Here is a 17,860-nt window from a genome sequence, read left to right as displayed (position 1 = left end):
ATATGGTGTAATAATATTATAAATAAAAAAACATTTCTCGATTTAGTTAACAAAGCATAGTGTAATTATTTTAAAATGAGTAAAAATAAAATGTTCTTGAAAAAAAAAAACTCATATCAATAAAACCATTCACTATGGCTGTTCGGCGTAGAGGTTATTTGATAGTTTTCAAAATGTACAAAATGACAAGTAAAATTATATTTACACTTCAAACTAACATTACAATAGTGCTGGTATATATGAACGTATAAAATAGTAGCATTGCTTATTGCAAACATGTTAGTATGTGTGAGCGTATATGAGTCGCAGTTAGGAATTAATATTTTGCAATGTTTAGCAATAACAATGAAAATGTCACTTTCAACAAAACAAAAGATATGAATGTGTGCACTCTTATACTTGTACGTATAAATGTGTTAACAATTCAATATTAATATCTTCAACACATAGTACACACTCATATATTTATATATACCCACCCCCCCTACCCATCACATTTACAACCTCTACAGATGACAATATCTTAGAAGTTCTTAAAGACTTCAGAATGCATGCAAAGAAAACAACATGAAAGAATTTTACTCTGCACGATATGTAGGCAACATTGTTTGTCTATTTCCTGCTCGCACACAATGCCTTTATATAGAATATAATCTGCATAGACCTTATCGTTGTGTGAGTGTATTACGTTCAGACGTGTGTATGTTTGTGGGAATGTACACTTCCGTTTGCTTTGGCCCAATGTAAAATGTTTCGTTAACAGTCGTTTAAGTGGTTGGAATATCTCGTGTTTACTCGTAGGCTACTTATGCCAACCCATCGAAACATTCATACACACGCACACACACTCTTAGCCAAAAACACTCAAGCTTGATTATGAGGATGTGCGTTGTGGCGTATACGTACTGCAGAGAGTATACGTATAGCACACTGCGTGAGTGTAGATTTTATCGTTGGCAATTGTGGTATAAATAAATGATGCCGCCACTGTTGGAAATCATTTACAGTCAATCAACAGGTTAATTCACATCGTCCAATTCAAGAAACAAACAACAGAGCGCGTAAGTTCCCAGTTATAGTGATAGTGGATAGTGGTATTTGTATGTGTAAGTGGGTACATGTGGGCACAAAGAAAACAGAGTGTGCAACAAGTGCAATAAACCTTCTGGCGCATCGTTCAGCATAGAGCATTTGAAACCTGCGCGTTAATTAGATTTTATTTAAAAATTAAATTATTAACGGTGGACATTGTACATGGATATTGTCAAAGAATGAAGGCAGGCCAAAATAAGTGCTTGTCCATACGAAATGTGATAACTTTAATTTCATTCATATAACTTTTATCCATAGTTCAGTGATATATTTTTTTTTGAAACTGAAGTGATATTCTTAAGACTTATAGCAAAAAGATATGACAGCATTTTTGTAAATGTACCTTATCACCAGCACCTGCAATTTGTATTAAGTGTTTTGTTATTTTGTTGGTCCATTAATCAAGTGTAATGTGGCATGAACTAGTTAGAATGAGCTGTCAAGCCACAAGATAAAAGATAACTATACAAAAAAACCTTTTCCAGTTTAGTTGGAAAAATTGAAGAGATTTGAGTAAATAAAACTAAACTAAAATTTTATAATGCAAAATTGCAGTCATAAGATAAGTGAAAATATTCTTTCGATTCGGAAATGATGACAAATTAAATCAGAGGCCATGAATTTTTTATGGGATGTCATTCATTTAAGCATTCGCTGAAAATATTTCGCATCAGTTCTTGGAATGTGATGCTACTTCAATATTTCAATATTTCGAATTTCATTTAATGAAATATGAAAAAATACGCATTTTAACTATCTTTTACAATTTCCTTTTAAATATTGTTTTGCAAAACAATATGGAATTTGTTCTGAAAATACAAATTTAAAAACACTTCCAAATGATGTATTTTATTTTAACTACACAGAAAGCTCTTTAAATACAAATTTTTAGAACTCTCTTTTTTCATATTTTCATAATAGGTAATTTTAACTGCTAAATACATTCAAGAAAATGACGATTTTTTGAAAATACTTCAGATCAAACGTTTCGGAATGCATTAAAAATCATACAAATTTATAAAAATTATCTATTTGGCATAATATCACAAAATTTTTAAATTCACAGCCAAAACACTAAATTCGGTTCTTTAAATTCAAATTTTTAGAACTATGTTTTTTCATATTTTTAATGGGTAATTTTAACTGCTAAATACATTCTAGAGAATTGCGATTTTTTGAAAATATTTTAGGTCAAATCATACAAAAGTATAAAAATTATCTATTTGGCAAAATATCACAAAATTTTTTAATTCATAGCCAAAACGCTGAATTCGGTTCTTTAAATTCAAATTTTTAGAACTCTCTTTTCATATTTTTAATGGGTAATTTTAATTGTTAAATCCATTCTAGAAAATTGCGATTTTTTGAAAATATTTCAGGTCAAACGTTTCGGAATGCATACAAAATCATACAAATTTATAAAAATTATCTATTTGTCAAAATATCACAAAATTTTTTAATGCACAGCCAAAACACTGAATTCGGATCACACCTTAAGAAGTGATGCAATTTCAGCGCAACGGCTGGTGGGCATCCGTCTTATGACAAGTTCATATTAAATTCAACGCTTCTGCACAACTTTTGAACAACTTCCGGATCCAAAAAAAACATTGTCACTACTTTATTTGTAAAGATTGAAACAACTGATTTTTCTCACAACTATCACAACATTTATTGGGATAATTTAATCAATAAAAAAAATATAAATATTAATGCAAGCAGAACGCGACCCGCTTCGCTGCGCTGTTGAAAACTTCTTTGTTATAAAATTTCACATTTACTGCGAATTAAATTTTTAAGTATTTTGCGCTTAAAAGTTAAAGCCAAAATAATAATATCATCTTAGTCTATCAAAAGATTTTATTGATCTTGACGTATATTTTCAAGTGGCTTCAAATAAGTCGATTTGGGCTAACATAAATAAATTTTAAATTTGTTCAAGGATCGTTGAAGTATATGAGTTTTAAAACGAAGGATGGTCCCCATACTCCAGTACAAACAGCGGCGGTTGAATTTTCCTTATTGAAGTTGACTATTCTGATACTCTTCAAGTGCACTGTTAGAAAAATATGTTTTTCATATTTTCCGATATAAACAAAATGTATTTCGGGCACAATTTTTAAACACAATTTTTAAACACAATAATGTTCCTAAACTAACACTAAATGTTTGGGACACATATGTTAATATGTTAGAATATATTATGTTTGGGGCATGAATGTTTCATAAAAATAATATGTGTGAATGTAAAAATATATAAATTGTGATATTTTATTTAGAGAGCGACAGAGAGAGAATAGAGAAAGAAATAGAGATGGAAACCGGGAAGGTCGACGAAAGATATCAACATAACACAGCGAGAGAATCAAAAGAGAGCAATTTCTGCGAAACCACTTGTATGTTGTTTCGGAAAACTGTTTCATGATGAGGACAAAAATTTGATATGCTTAAGTCTAAATATTATTTAATTTGAATATTAGGAACCAAGAGAATAGACATTTGAAAAAAAAAACAACATGTGTTTTCGCCTTGAGAGCAGCATTTTATGTATGTGTGGACATGTGTTTTGTTTATCATTTTGGCATTATGGGCACAATTTTTTTCTTGGCTCGTTAAAAGAAATCGGAACGTACGAGGAGTAAGTCAAAATATTCAGGCAAAGGAAATTAAAAAACGGTGGAAAATATACAAAAATTATAAGAAGATCTTCATAAAAATAACGAAAGGGCACTATACTCTTTTTAGAGTTGGAACAGTAAAATGAAACAAGTATATAGGGCCGTAAGTTCGACCAGGCCGAAGCTTATGTACCCTCCATCATGGATTGCGTAGAAACTTCTTCTAAACACTGCCATCCACAATCGAATTATTTAAGTTGGGGTAACGCTTGCCGATGTCAAGGTATCTTAAAACCTCCTAACACCATCTTCTAAATTGTATGTAAGTCCATACGTGGTAGGTTAAAGTGGCAGCCCGATTAAGATTCAGGCTCACTTAGACTATTCAGTCCATTGTGATTAAGTCCATACGTGGTATATATTAAATCAAAAAAGATCGATCCAATACGTATATAATTCAGTTTGACAAAGTAGACATAAAATGTTGACAAAATTTTCTACAGAAATAAAATTTTAACAAAATTTTCTATAGAAATAAAATTTTCACAAAATTTTCTATAGAAATAAAAATTTTGACAAAATATTCTATAGAAAGAAAATTTTGACAAAAATTTCTACAGAAATAAAATTTTAACAATATTTTCTATAGAAATAAACTTTTGACAAAATTTTCTATAGAAATAAAATCTTGGTAGATTATTTGTGGTTCGAGTGTCAACCATGATTATGAATCGAATAAAATTTGAACAAAATTTTCTATAGAAATAAAATTTTGACAAAATTTTCTATAGAAATAAAATTTTGAAAATGATGAAAATTTTATTATGAACCGAATAAAATTTTAACAAAATTTTCTCTAGAAATAAAATGTTGACAAAATTTTCTATAGAAATAAAATTTTGGTAGATTATTTTTGGCTCTAGTGGCAACCATGATTATGAACCGATATGGACCAAATTTTGGATCTGGGGATCGGTTTATATGGGGGCTATATATAATTAAGGACCGATATAGACCAGTTTTTGCATGGTTGTTAGAGACCATATACCAACACCATGTACCAAATTTCAGCCGGATCGGATGAAATTTGCTTCTCTTTTAGGCTCCGCAAGCCAAATCTGGGGATCGGTTTATATGGGGGCTATATATAAGTATGGACCGATGTGGACCAATTTTTGCATGGTTGTTAGAGACCATATACCAACACCATGTACCAAATTTCAGCCGGATCGGATGAAATTTGCTTCTCTTTTAGGCTCCGCAAGCCAAATCTGGGGATCGGTTTATATGGGGGCTATATATAAGTATGGACCGATGTGGACCAATTTTTGCATGGTTGTTAGAGACCATATACCAACACTATGTACCAAATTTCAGCCGGATCGGATGAAATATGCTTCTGTTAGAGGCTCCACAAGCCAAATCTGAGGGTCCCTTTATATGGGGGCTATACGTAAAAGTGGACCGATATGGCCCATTTTCAATACCATCCTACCTACATCGATAACAACTACTTGTGCCAAGTTTCAAGTCGATAGCTTGTTTCGTTCGGAAGTTAGCGTGATTTCAACAGACGGACGGACGGACATGCTTAGATCGACTCAGAATTTCACCACGACCCAGAATATATATACTTTATTCCGTTTGTATTTCGATGTGTTACAAACGGAATGACAAAGTTAATATACCCCCATCCTATGATGGAGGGTATAAAAAGGAGGAAATATAGAAAAATTAAACAGTAAAATGTATAAAAGCAAAGGAGTTGACGGACACCTTCAAATATTTAAGCGGGCATTAAGTTCGAGTTGAAAACAATTGACCAGTATGTGGTTAGGGTATAATAACTTTGCTGCATCATTTAGTTGAATATAAACCGCTTGAACCTTATCAGGAAAACATTAATATACACCGGATAAAACTTTTAAAGAGGAGACTTCTTTTTACAGTCCCAAAAACAGAGATACTCGTTTTTTACCATATGTTTTTCAAATTTCTTGACTCCGAACGAAGAGTTTTTCTTTGTGACGAACGAAATTTCAGACAAACGAAGTTTTCTTTTGACGCAAAAAAAAATATGTTCTTTAAAAGCAAGTACAAAAGTTTGAATTACATCACTTTAAAACGCTTGCAATAATTTAGGGTGTGGTGGGATTTCTTTGTTTATGCCATACGTCTCTGGAAAAATCTACCTAATAATTTGCAGCAAACTAACACCACAATGAAATTAAAAAAATATATATTTTTGCTCGTTACCAATCTTTGTAAACTAATTAATCCAGTTATAAATTTTTATACACGTTATATTTTGACTGTTTTTTTTTACTTCTTGCTTTAAATTTATTTAATAATTAATTTATTATAAACACACAAATCTTCCAAACTTTTTCAATTTATCAAACTTTTCAATTTAATTTTAATTTAAAACATATTTTTATTTTCGTTACGGGGCAAAGTATGTTTGTGTTTTGTGTAATAACTCGCTTGTAACATTGTCAAGCAAACATAACAATAAATCGGAAAACATTTTCAACGTGTAAGGTCAGAGGAGGTCTCCTTACTGGACCTAAAGTCCTTTTTCATCACATGGAGTCCTTTTTCATCACATGGTTTGTTTGCAGGTGAAAAACATTGGGAACGTGGAGATTCATTAAAAAATGTAGTTCCAAATTTTCGTTGCCTATACTTTCAATTTCAAGTCAATCGGAGAAATTAATTTTCTAATGTTCTTAACAAAACTTTGTATTTGAGCATTTGGATCATCCGCGATTTTCAAAGAAATCGGAACATTTATGATGGAATTACGAAAAGATTACTCAAGGGGAGTTACTTCCATCCATAAAATACAGAAAAATTAAGTTGCCTTTTTCAACTGAACAACAACCCCCTATGTTGTTTAGGAATTGTAATTAAATCGCAAAAATTATAAATTCAAAAGGAGTTGAGAAGGGCAAATAGTCTAGGATTGAATTCAATCTAACCATTGAGAAATATATTAAGAAATATTTTTTTTGTGTTTATGAAATTGTTTCATTGGGTAAATTTTAATGGAAAATTCGTTATTCTTACAAAGCAATTTCTATCAGAGTTTTCTTTTCTGAGGAACGACATTTTAGACAAAGTTTTTTTTTTTTTTTTTTTTTTGAAGCAAACAAATTTTCTTTAAGACCAAATAAAAAAGATTAGAGGCAATCTTTGCATAGTTTGTCATAGGTTAGGGTTTGATTTCTCTTACAGAAACTAATTTATATTAAAAACGAATTTTGTTTGTCTAAAATTTCGTTCCGGAGGAAAGTATTTTTTTCTTTGGGTGTAGTTTGTTTTATTATAATGTGTTTAGCAAATATAGGTGATGACATTAGCATATCCATATTTCAACAGAACCTATGATTTTAAAATATACATCTCATTAGGCTTAACACCAAGCCTATAAAAACTGTTTTTGTATACTTTTGACAGTCCCTAGGACATATTTATGGCCATGAAGTTGTATTTATTTTACAATAGCAATTAAAATCCTTTCATAAGGAATAAACAAAAATATGCTCATGATTTTAGTACCGTTTATTAATGGCACCAAATTAGATGTTTATTAGCTCAATTTTTACCCCTTGTAGATGAGTGTTTGTAACATTCAGTGCACATGAAGTTGGGTTCTGAGCACGGTTGCCACAGCTGGTAGAATTCGACTAATAATGGTAAATTTTTACTGTTTGGTAGATTTGTAGAATTCTTCATATTATGGTAGATTTTGGAAAAAATATTCTTCTTCAACTAAGATGTACTTAAATTTTTATAGAAATAAAATTTTGACAAAATGTTCTATAGAAAAACAAATTTGACAAAGTTTTCTATAGAAAAAAATTTGGACAAAAAATTCTATAAAAAAAAACTTTGACAAAAAATTCTTTAGACAAACTTAGACAAAATTTTTTTAGGAACAAAATTATGACAAAATTTTCTGTAGAAAAAATGTTTGTACAACGATTTATTTAGGCAAAAGCCGACTATCAAACAACTTCTTTTCGGAAGATTCAAATGTAATTCACCTTGGGTAATTCCGAAACGGCCGTCCATCCAACCATCATGCAGTCTATAGGGCTTTGCCTAAATAAATAAACGTACTTTTCCTCTACTCTTGTAGTTAAGCTGAAATCAAAACAACAAATATGACAAAAAAATTGTTGACAAAATTTTCTATAGAAAAAAATTTATTTCTATAGAAATAAATTTGACAAAAGTTTCTTTAGAGGTAAATTTAGACAATATTTTCACAGAAATTTATTTTTCACATAAGTTTCTAGAGAAATAAAAAATTAACAAAATTTTCTAGAGCAATAAAATTTTAGCAAATTTTTCTAGAAAAATACAATTTTGGCAAAATTTTGATCAAAAACTTTAAAATAATTTTTTAAATTTGGTAGATTTTTGGTAAATTTTTCTTCAAAATTTTTTTTGGTAGATTATTTTTGGCACGAGTGGTAACGGTGGTTCTGAGTCGAAGGGAGCGTTGTAAAAAGTGACAATTAAATAAACATTAATGTAATTGGCAATTTTTGAAATTGTGATAATATTTTGAAATTGTGATTGTCCCTCTAAATAAACAAGGTTACAGTCGAAATAGCTAAGATTAAATTGATAATATTATTGTTATTAACATTGACGTTGACTGTGAATTTATTTTTTTAGCAACGCATTTTTTTCAAGTAACAAAGCTATAAATCTAGGTTTTTAATATTAAAAGTCAATATTTAAACACTTTCAAGTAGAAAATGTTATTATACCCTGCGCCACACTGTGGAACAGGGTATTATAGGTTAGTGCATATGTTTGTAACACCCAGAAGGAGACGAGATAGACACATGGTGTCTTTGGCAATAATGCTCAGGGTGGGTCCCTGAGTCGATATAACCATGTTCGTCTGTCCGTCCCTCCGTCCGTCCGTCTGTCTGTGAACACATTTTTGTGATCAAAGTCTAGGTCGCAATTTAAGTCCAATCGCCTTCAAATTTGGCACATGTTCCTAATTTGGGTCAGAATAGAACCCTATTGATTTTCGAAGAAATCGGTTCAGATTTAGATATAGTTCCCATATATATCTTTCGCCCGATATGCACTTATATGGGCCCAGCAGCCAGAGTTTTATACAGATTTGCTTGAAATTTTGTACAAACATAACACTTGGTCGAGTAGTCAAGTGTGCAAAATTTGATTGAAATCGGTTCAGATTTAGATATAGCTTCCATATATATTTTTCGCCCGATATGGACTTATATGGCCCCAGAAGCCAGATTTTTGGCCGAATTTGGTTGAAATTTTGCACTAGGAGTACAATTAGTAGTATAGTCAAGTGTGCATAAGTTGATTGAAATCGGTTCAGATTTAGATATAGCTCCCATATATATCTTTCGCCCGATATGGACTAATATGGTCCTAAAAGCCAGAGTTTTGGTCCAATTTGGTTGAAATTTTGCACAGGGAGTAGATTTAGCATTGTAGCTATGCGTGCCAAATTTGGTTGAAATCGATTCAGATTTAGATATAGCTCCCATATAAAGGGTGATTTGTTAAGAGCTTGATAACTTTTTTTTTAAAAAAAACGCATAAAATTTGCAAAATCTCATCGGTTCTTTATTTGAAACGTTAGATTGGTCCATGACATTTACTTTTTGAAAATAATTTCATTTAAATGTTGACCGCGGCTGCGTCTTAGGTGGTCCATTCGGAAAGTCCAATTTTGGGCAACTTTTTCGAGCATTTCGGCCGGAATAGCCCGAATTTCTTCGGAAATGTTGTCTTCCAAAGCTGGAATAGTTGCTGGCTTATTTCTGTAGACTTTAGACTTGACGTAGCCCCACAAAAAATAGTCTAAAGGCGTCAAATCGCATGATCTTGGTGGCCAACTTACCGGTCCATTTCTTGAGATGAATTGTTCTCCGAAGTTTTCCCTCAAAATGGCCATAGAATCGCGAGCTGTGTGGCATGTAGCGCCATCTTGTTGAAACCACATGTCAACCAAGTTCAGTTCTTCCATTTTTGGCAACAAAAAGTTTGTTAGCATCGAACGATAGCGATCGCCATTCACCGTAACGTTGCGTCCAACAGCATCTTTGAAAAAATACGGTCCAATGATTCCACCAGCGTACAAACCACACCAAACAGTGCATTTTTCGGGATGCATGGGCAGTTCTTGAACGGCTTCTGGTTGCTCTTCACTCCAAATGCGGCAATTTTGCTTATTTACGTAGCCATTCAACCAGAAATGAGCCTCATCGCTGAACAAAATTTGTCGATAAAAAAGCGGATTTTCTGCCAACTTTTCTAGGGCCCATTCACTGAAAATTCGACGTTGTGGCTCGTTAGTAAGTCTATGATGAAATGTCAAAGCATACTGAGCATCTTTCTCTTTGACACCATGTCTGAAATCCCACGTGATCTGTCAAATACTAATGCATGAAAATCCTAACCTCAAAAGAATCACCCTTTATATCTTTCGCCCGATATGCACTTATATGGACACAGAAGCCAGAGTTTTATCCGGATTAGCTTGAACTTTTGCACAAGGAGTACAATTGGTAGTATAGTCAAGTGTGCATAAGTTGATTGAAATCGGCTCAGATTTAGATATAGCTTCCATATATATTTTTCGCACGATATGGACTTATATGGCCCCAGAAGCCAGATTTTTGGCCCAATTTGGTTGAAATTTTGCACTAGGAGTACAATTAGTAATATAGTCATGTGTGCCAAATTTGATTGAAATAGGTTCAAATTTAGATATAGCTCCCATATATATGTTTTTCTGATTTCGACAAAAATGTTCAAAATACCAACATTTTTCTTGTTAAATCGCCATTGCTTAGTCGAAAAGTTTGTAAAAATGACTCTAATGTTCCTAAACTTCTAATACATATATATCGAGCGATAAATCATAAATAAACTTTTGCGAGGTCTCCTTAAAATTGCTTCAGATTTAAATGTTTCCCAAATTTTTTTACTAACATTGTGTTCCACCCTAGTGCATTAGCCGACTTAAATTTTGAGTCTATAGATTTTGTAGAAGTCTATCAAATTCTATCCAAATCGAGTGATATTTAAATGTGTGTATTTGGGACAAACCTTTATATATAGCACCCAACACATTTGACGGATGTGATATGGTATCGAAATATTAGATCTACAAAGTGGTGCAGGGTATAATATAGTCGGCCCCGCCCGACTTTAGACTTTCCTTACTTGTTTTTATTTAAAAATATCCGCAACATCCGCAAAATATCATAGACTATATTAGGAGTTGTTTTTATACCATCCACCATAGGATGGGGGGTATATTAACTTTGTCATTCCGTTTTTGTCATTCCACATCGAAATATTGCTCTAAGACCCCATATATTCTGAGTTGGTGAAATGATGAGTCGTTCTAAGCATGTCCGTCCGCCCGTCTGTTGAAATCACGCTAACTTCCGAACGGATAAAGCTATCGATTTGAAACTTGGCATAGGTAGTTGTTATTGATGTAGGTCGGATGTTATTGCAAATGGGCCATATCGGACCACTTTTACGTATAGCCCCCATATAAACCGACCCATAGATTTGCGGAGCCTCTTGGAGGAGCAAAATTCATTCGATCCGCTTGAAATTTGGTACGTGGTGTATGTATATGGTCTTTAACAACCATGGAAAAATTGGTCCATATCGGTCCATAATTATATATAACCCATATAAACCGATCTCCAGATTTGACCTCCGGTGACTCTTGGAGAAGCAAAATTCATTCGATCCGCTTGAAATTTGGTACGTGGTGTATGTATATGGCCGTTAACAGCCATGCAAAAATTGGTTAATATCGCTCTAAAGTTACACCCTCAAAAAAAAAAATCGCTTCTGTAACATATACCCCAAACAACGTTTGCTTCACCCATATATATATTTTCAGGATTGGTCCAAACAAATTATTGTTTGTATTGTTCAAACATATTAAGTTTCACCTTAGGGATTTTTTTTTTTATTTTAATGAAATTTTCTTTGTGTGAATATATTTTTAAGGCGCCAATTGGTTACTTCCATTATTTTACTTGCAACATACTCTCTAGGTCTCTCTTTCTAAGCACATACATGTTTATAGGCTATTTCGAAATTAATATATGTTTGCATCTAAGCATATTATATTTAGAAACATTTTATGTCTCAAACATAATATGTTCTAACATATTAACATATATGTCCCAAACATGTTATGCTAGTTTATGAACATTATATGCTTTCACTTAAAAATATTGTGTTAAAAAATTTCTGTTCCAAACATATAATTTTTACACCCAAACATATGGAAAACAGTCTTTTTCGTCTGTGTATATATAGCGGATCGGCATTCACACAAAAATTGATCATTATCTGCAAAAATAATCTACCAACATTTTATTTCTATAGAAAATGTTGTCAACATTTTATTTCTTTAGAAAATTTTGTCAAAACTGTATTTCTACTTTAAAACAAAGACATTTTTAGGGACCTCCCTAGCTTTAAATCTAGGATCGATAAAATTAAAATTGGATACAGATCTCATTCATCGAATTTTTATTCTCTGTTTGCGATATATTAATAAAAGTATTCATGTACAAACAAATTCCAGTTTCAAAATCCAAATTATGCCAAGTACTTCGGAGTAAAAACTGTTTTCTTAATGCTAAAAAAAAACTTTAAACCAAAGATGCAAATCCTTAAAATAAGTCTTAGCCTATATTTGAAGCATTTTTATCTTAAATTTAAAAATGCAATATGTCAGTTGAGTTAAAGACGATTTCTTTAAATTAAAAATGTTTTTCTTTATTTTAAGGAACATTTGCCTTACTTCAAACATCTACAACTTCAACAACACAGTGACGCAAAATTTCAAGATTTGTATCCTAAATTTAATGAAAAAAATTTTTGAAGCAAGGATTATAAACATTCTTTTAATTAAATTGTCATTATTTTAAAGAATTTTGTCCTTAGCATTGCGTAAATTTCGAGTCCTAAAATTTAAGTTGCATAATCTTCCATATTAGGTCAATATTTTTTTCAGTGAAAATTCAATTTCTAACTCTTTCTCATTAACATTTTCATAATATCTGGCAGGGGGCCCCTTATCTATCGCGGGGCCCTGGTCACGTGCCCAGAGTGCCCAGTGGGAAAGAGGGGTCTGCTCACGAAATTATTATATTCGTGACTTACACTCATGCACGAGATTTGGTTCGCTAATCACGCTTACGCAAACTCACACCGTTGCCACCGTTATAGCGTGACTCACGATAATTTTGTGTCACGTGCACACCTCTAGACCTTAGTTCAACAGAATTTTCATGATTTAAATTCACATCCAAAACACTGAATTCGGATCACACCTTAAGGAGTGATGTAAATTCAGTGCAATGGCTGTTGAAATGGTGGATATCCCTCCTATGACAAGCCCGTGTTAAATTCATCGCTTCTGTGCCAATTTTGCACTACTTCCGGATCCAAAAAAACATTTTCACTACTTTTTTGGCGATGCTTTTTTGATGGGCACAAGCGATTTACGTCCAAATACAGGCTTTGATATTATTAATTACACTAGTTTACACTGAACAAATTATATCTCGAGTTAGACATTTTTGTGTGACCGAGTGGGATTTTTGTCATGTCAAATCAACTAACTCTTAGAACAAAACGACTTCATTAAAAGGTTTACGGACTTCTATGCTAAGGAAAACTCACATTCGTATTTTAAAGATAAGGAGTCATTCATTATCTTATTGAAAATTTTTTTTCGTTATACCAATCAACAAATTTCGTTGGCTCAATTTTAATTAAATTTTCTTTATGTGCACAAGTTGACTAAGTTCCCAACGAATTAACCCAACTTAATACAGTGTGGATCCGCTTCACAAGTGCTCGTATAAATTATTACAGAAACTTTTAGCGTGTCAACAAAACAATGCCATAAATATAAGCCCATGAATATAAAAATGACGATCCTGACAGTCTGTCATAATAATAACCAGACTGACAACCTTTTGCATACTGAGTTCGAAGTGGAATCGCTACTAGCTCATCAGTTGCCAACAAAAGGCCATTCGTTTCTTTGTAACCCTGTTCCATACTTTCTCCCTTAGGAGGATTGGTTGGCAGGCACTGAAGTAGGAACAATACAATTATCGATAAGATAAGCCACATATGTTTGTACGGAGCATTTTCGACCATCCATTGCAGCCGTTTTATAGCTACCATTTCTCATGGCCAAGAGCACGTGAATGTTGATGATGTAAATGCTTGCATATGGCCTAGACAGTCCGTGCAGCTCTATCCAAAGGAGAATGAAATTGTTATAAAGAAATGATATATGACCGCACTTAAAATCAATTTGATTAAAAGACTGTGATAGCAATCAGCTTCTTCGTAAATATTTTTACACCGAAAAAAAATTAAATGCAATACAAGAGAAAATGACTTCACACTGAATTTACCAAGATGTTGAAGGTAGCAATGTTGGGTAAAGGAAGTTTGGGGGTAATATTGAATTTCTTTAATCTGAAGTAATTTTAATCAAGAATATAAGCCCCATTTTAAGCAATCGAATATAGAACATTGGTTCTAATGGATACCATCCAAGTATAACTTCAATATTTTTATCCCTGCTCCACACTGTGAGTCGATATAGCCATGTCCGTCTGTCCGTGAACACATTTTTGTAATCAAAGTCTAGGTCGCAGTTTTAGTCCAATCGACTTCAAATTTGGCATAAGTATGTGTTTTGGCTCAGAATAGATCCCTATTGATTTTGGAATAAATCGGTTCAGATTTAGATATAGCTCCCATATATATATTTCGCCCGATATGGACTTATATGGCCCAAGAAGCCAGAGTTTTAACCTAATTTGCTTAAAATTGTGCACAAGAAGAACAATTAGTACTATAGTCAAGTGTGCCAAATTTTATTGAAATCGGTTCAGATTTAGATGTAGCTCCCATATATATCTTTCGCCCGATATGGACTAATACGGTCCCAGAAGCCAGAGTTTTACCCCAATTTGGTTGAAATTTTGCACAGGGAGTAGAATTGGCATTGTTGCTATGCGTGCCAAATTTGGTTGAAATCGATTCAGATTTAGATATATTTCCCATATATAGCTTTCGCCCGATTTACACTCATATGACCACAGAGGCCAATTTTTAACTCCGATTTAGTTAAAATTTTGCACAGGGAGTAGAATTAGCATTGTTGCTATGCGTGCCAAATTTGGTTGAAATCGGTTCAGATTTAGATATAGCTCCCATATATATGTTTTTCTGATTTCGACAAAAATGGTCAAAATACCAATATTTTCCTTGTAAAATCGCCACTGCTTAGTCAAAAAGTTGTAAAAATGACTCTAATTTTCCTAAACTTCTAATACATATATATCGAGCGATAAATCATAAATAAACTTTTGCGAAGTTTCATTAAAATTGCTTCAGATTTAAATGTTTCCCATATTTATACCCTTCACCACTACTGTGGTACAGGGTATAATAAGTTTGTGCATTTGTATGTAACGCCAAGAAGGAAAAGTCTGAGACCCATCGTTTAGTATACCGATCGTCTTAGAATTAAAGTCTGAGTCGATTTAGCGATGTCCGTCTGTCTGTCTGTCTGTCTGTCTGTCTGTCTGTCTGCCTGTCTGTCTGTCCGTCTGTCTGTCTGTCTGTTGATGTATTTTTGTGTGCAAAGTACAGCTCGCAGTTTTAGTCCGATTGTCCTAAAATTTGGTATGGGGTCCTGTTTCGGCTCAAGGACGATCCCTATTGATTTTGGAAAAAATCGGTTCAGATTTAGATATAGCTGCCATATATATTTTTCACCGATCTGGTCATAATTGGCGTGTATATCAACCGATCTTCCTCAAATTCCGTACATCCCAATATTTTATGAGTCTCGAAAAACTTGCAAAATATCATCCAAATCGGTTCAGATTTAGATATAGCTCCCATATATAGCTTTCGCCCGATTTACACTCCTTTGTCCGCCGAGGCCAATTTTTTGCTCCGATTTAGTTGAAATTTTGCACAGGGAGTAGAATTAGCATTATAGCTATGCGTGTCAAATTTGGTGGAAATCGGTTCAGATTTAGATATAGCTCCCATATATAGCTTTCGCCCGATTTACACTCATATGACCACAGAGGCCAATTTTTTGCTCCGATTTAGTTGAAATTTTGCACAGGGAGTAGAATTAGCATTATAGCTATGCGTGTCAAATTTGGTGGAAATCGGTTCAGATTTAGATATAGCTCTTATATATAGCTTTCGCCCGATTTACACTCATATGACCACAGAGGCTAATCTTTTACTCCGATTTAATTGAAATTTTGCACAGGGAGTAGAATGAGCATTGTAGCTATGTGTGCCAAATTTGGTTGAAATCGGTTCAGATTTAGATATAGCTCCCATATATAGCTTTCGCCCGATTTACACTCATATGACCACAGAGGCTAATTTTTTGCTCCGATTTAGTTGAAATTTTGCACAGGGAGTAGAATTAGCATTGATGCTATGCGTGCCAAATTTGGTTGAAATCGGTTCAGATTTAGATATAGCTCCCATATATATGTTTTTCTGATTTCGACAAAAATGGTCAAAATACCAACATTTTCCTTGTAAAATCGCCACTGCTTAGTCGAATAGTTGAAAAAATGACTCTAGTTTTCTTAAACTTCTAATACATATATATCGAGCGATAAATCATAAATAAACTTTTGCGAAGTTTCCTTAAGATTGCTTCAGATTTAAATGTTTCCCATATTTTTTTACTAACATTGTGTTCCACCCTAGTCCATTAGCTGACTTAAATTTTGAGTCTATAGATTTTGTAAAAGTCTATCAAATTCTGTCTAGATCGAGTGATATTTAAATGTATGTATTTGGGACAAACCTTTATATATAGCACCCAACACATTTGAGGGATGTGATATGGTCTCGAAAATTTAGATCTATAAAGTGGTGCAGGGTATAATATAGTCGGCCCCGCCCGACTTTAAACTTTCCTTACTAACATTGTGTTCCACCCTAGTGCATTAGCCGACTTAAATTTTGAGTCTAAAGATTTTGTAGAAGTCTATCATATTCTTCCAGATCGAGTGATATTTAAATGTATGTATTTGGGACAAACCTTTATATATAGCACCCAACACATTTGACGGATGTGGTATCGAAATTTAGATCTACAAAGTGGTGCAGGGAATAATATAGTCGGTCCCGCCCGACTTTAGACTTTCCTTACTTGTTTTTTACTAACATTGTGTTCCACCCTAGTCCATTAGCTGACTTAAATTTTGAGTCTATAGATTTTGTAAAAGTCTATCAAATTCTGTCTAGATCGAGTGATATTTAAATGTATGTATTTGGGACAAACCTTTATATATAGCACCCAACACATTTGAGGGATGTGATATGGTCTCGAAAATTTAGATCTATAAAGTGGTGCAGGGTATAATATAGTCGGCCCCGCCCGACTTTAGACTTTCCTTACTAACATTGTGTTCTACCCTAGTGCATTAGCCGACTTAAATTTTGAGTCTAAAGATTTTGTAGAAGTCTATCATATTCTTCCAGATCGAGTGATATTTAAATGTATGTATTTGGGACAAACCTTTATATATAGCACCCAACACATTTGACGGATGTGGTATCGAAATTTAGATCTACAAAGTGGTGCAGGGAATAATATAGTCGGTCCCGCCCGACTTTAGACTTTCCTTACTTGTTTTATTTTATTGTTACACTGAAAAAATATTTACCTAATACACAATATTAAGGACAAATCTCTTGAAAATAAAGAAATTTTAATTAAACACCGAGTTCCTAATTGTTTTCTTTAAATTTAGGACACGAATCTTTGATATTTGCGTACCCCTGTTAAAGTTTTATGTCTTTGAACTAAAGAAATTTTCTTTTGAAGTAAAGCAAAACATTTTTGATTTAAAGAACAACTTTTAATTTAACTGAAATATTGAATCTTCGTATTAAAGAACAAGTATATACAGCAGTAAGTTCCGCGGGGCCGAATCTTAAATACCCACCACCATGAATCAAATATAAAATACTTTTAGATTTTCAATTTGAGGCAAATTGGGTAAAAAATACGGTTTCTATAA

General features: G+C 33.0%; 1 protein-coding gene across 1 annotated transcript in view; it reads left to right on the top strand.

The window, feature by feature from the left end:
• The first annotated feature begins 1,011 nt into the window (after positions 1-1,011).
• Mip (Myoinhibiting peptide precursor) overlaps positions 1,012-17,860 on the top strand; it is a 64,830-nt gene continuing 47,981 nt past the window's right edge. Inside the window, exon 1 of the mRNA XM_075304525.1 lies at positions 1,012-1,061. The gene's annotated coding sequence lies outside the window, so the exon portion shown is untranslated. The remainder of the gene's footprint in view (positions 1,062-17,860) is intronic.

Source organism: Haematobia irritans, chromosome 4 (assembly GCF_050003625.1).
Source record: "Haematobia irritans isolate KBUSLIRL chromosome 4, ASM5000362v1, whole genome shotgun sequence".
NCBI lineage: Eukaryota > Metazoa > Arthropoda > Insecta > Diptera > Muscidae > Haematobia > Haematobia irritans.
Note: the sequence above shows the minus strand (reverse complement) of the source record. Positions and strands in the feature narration are given on the sequence as shown.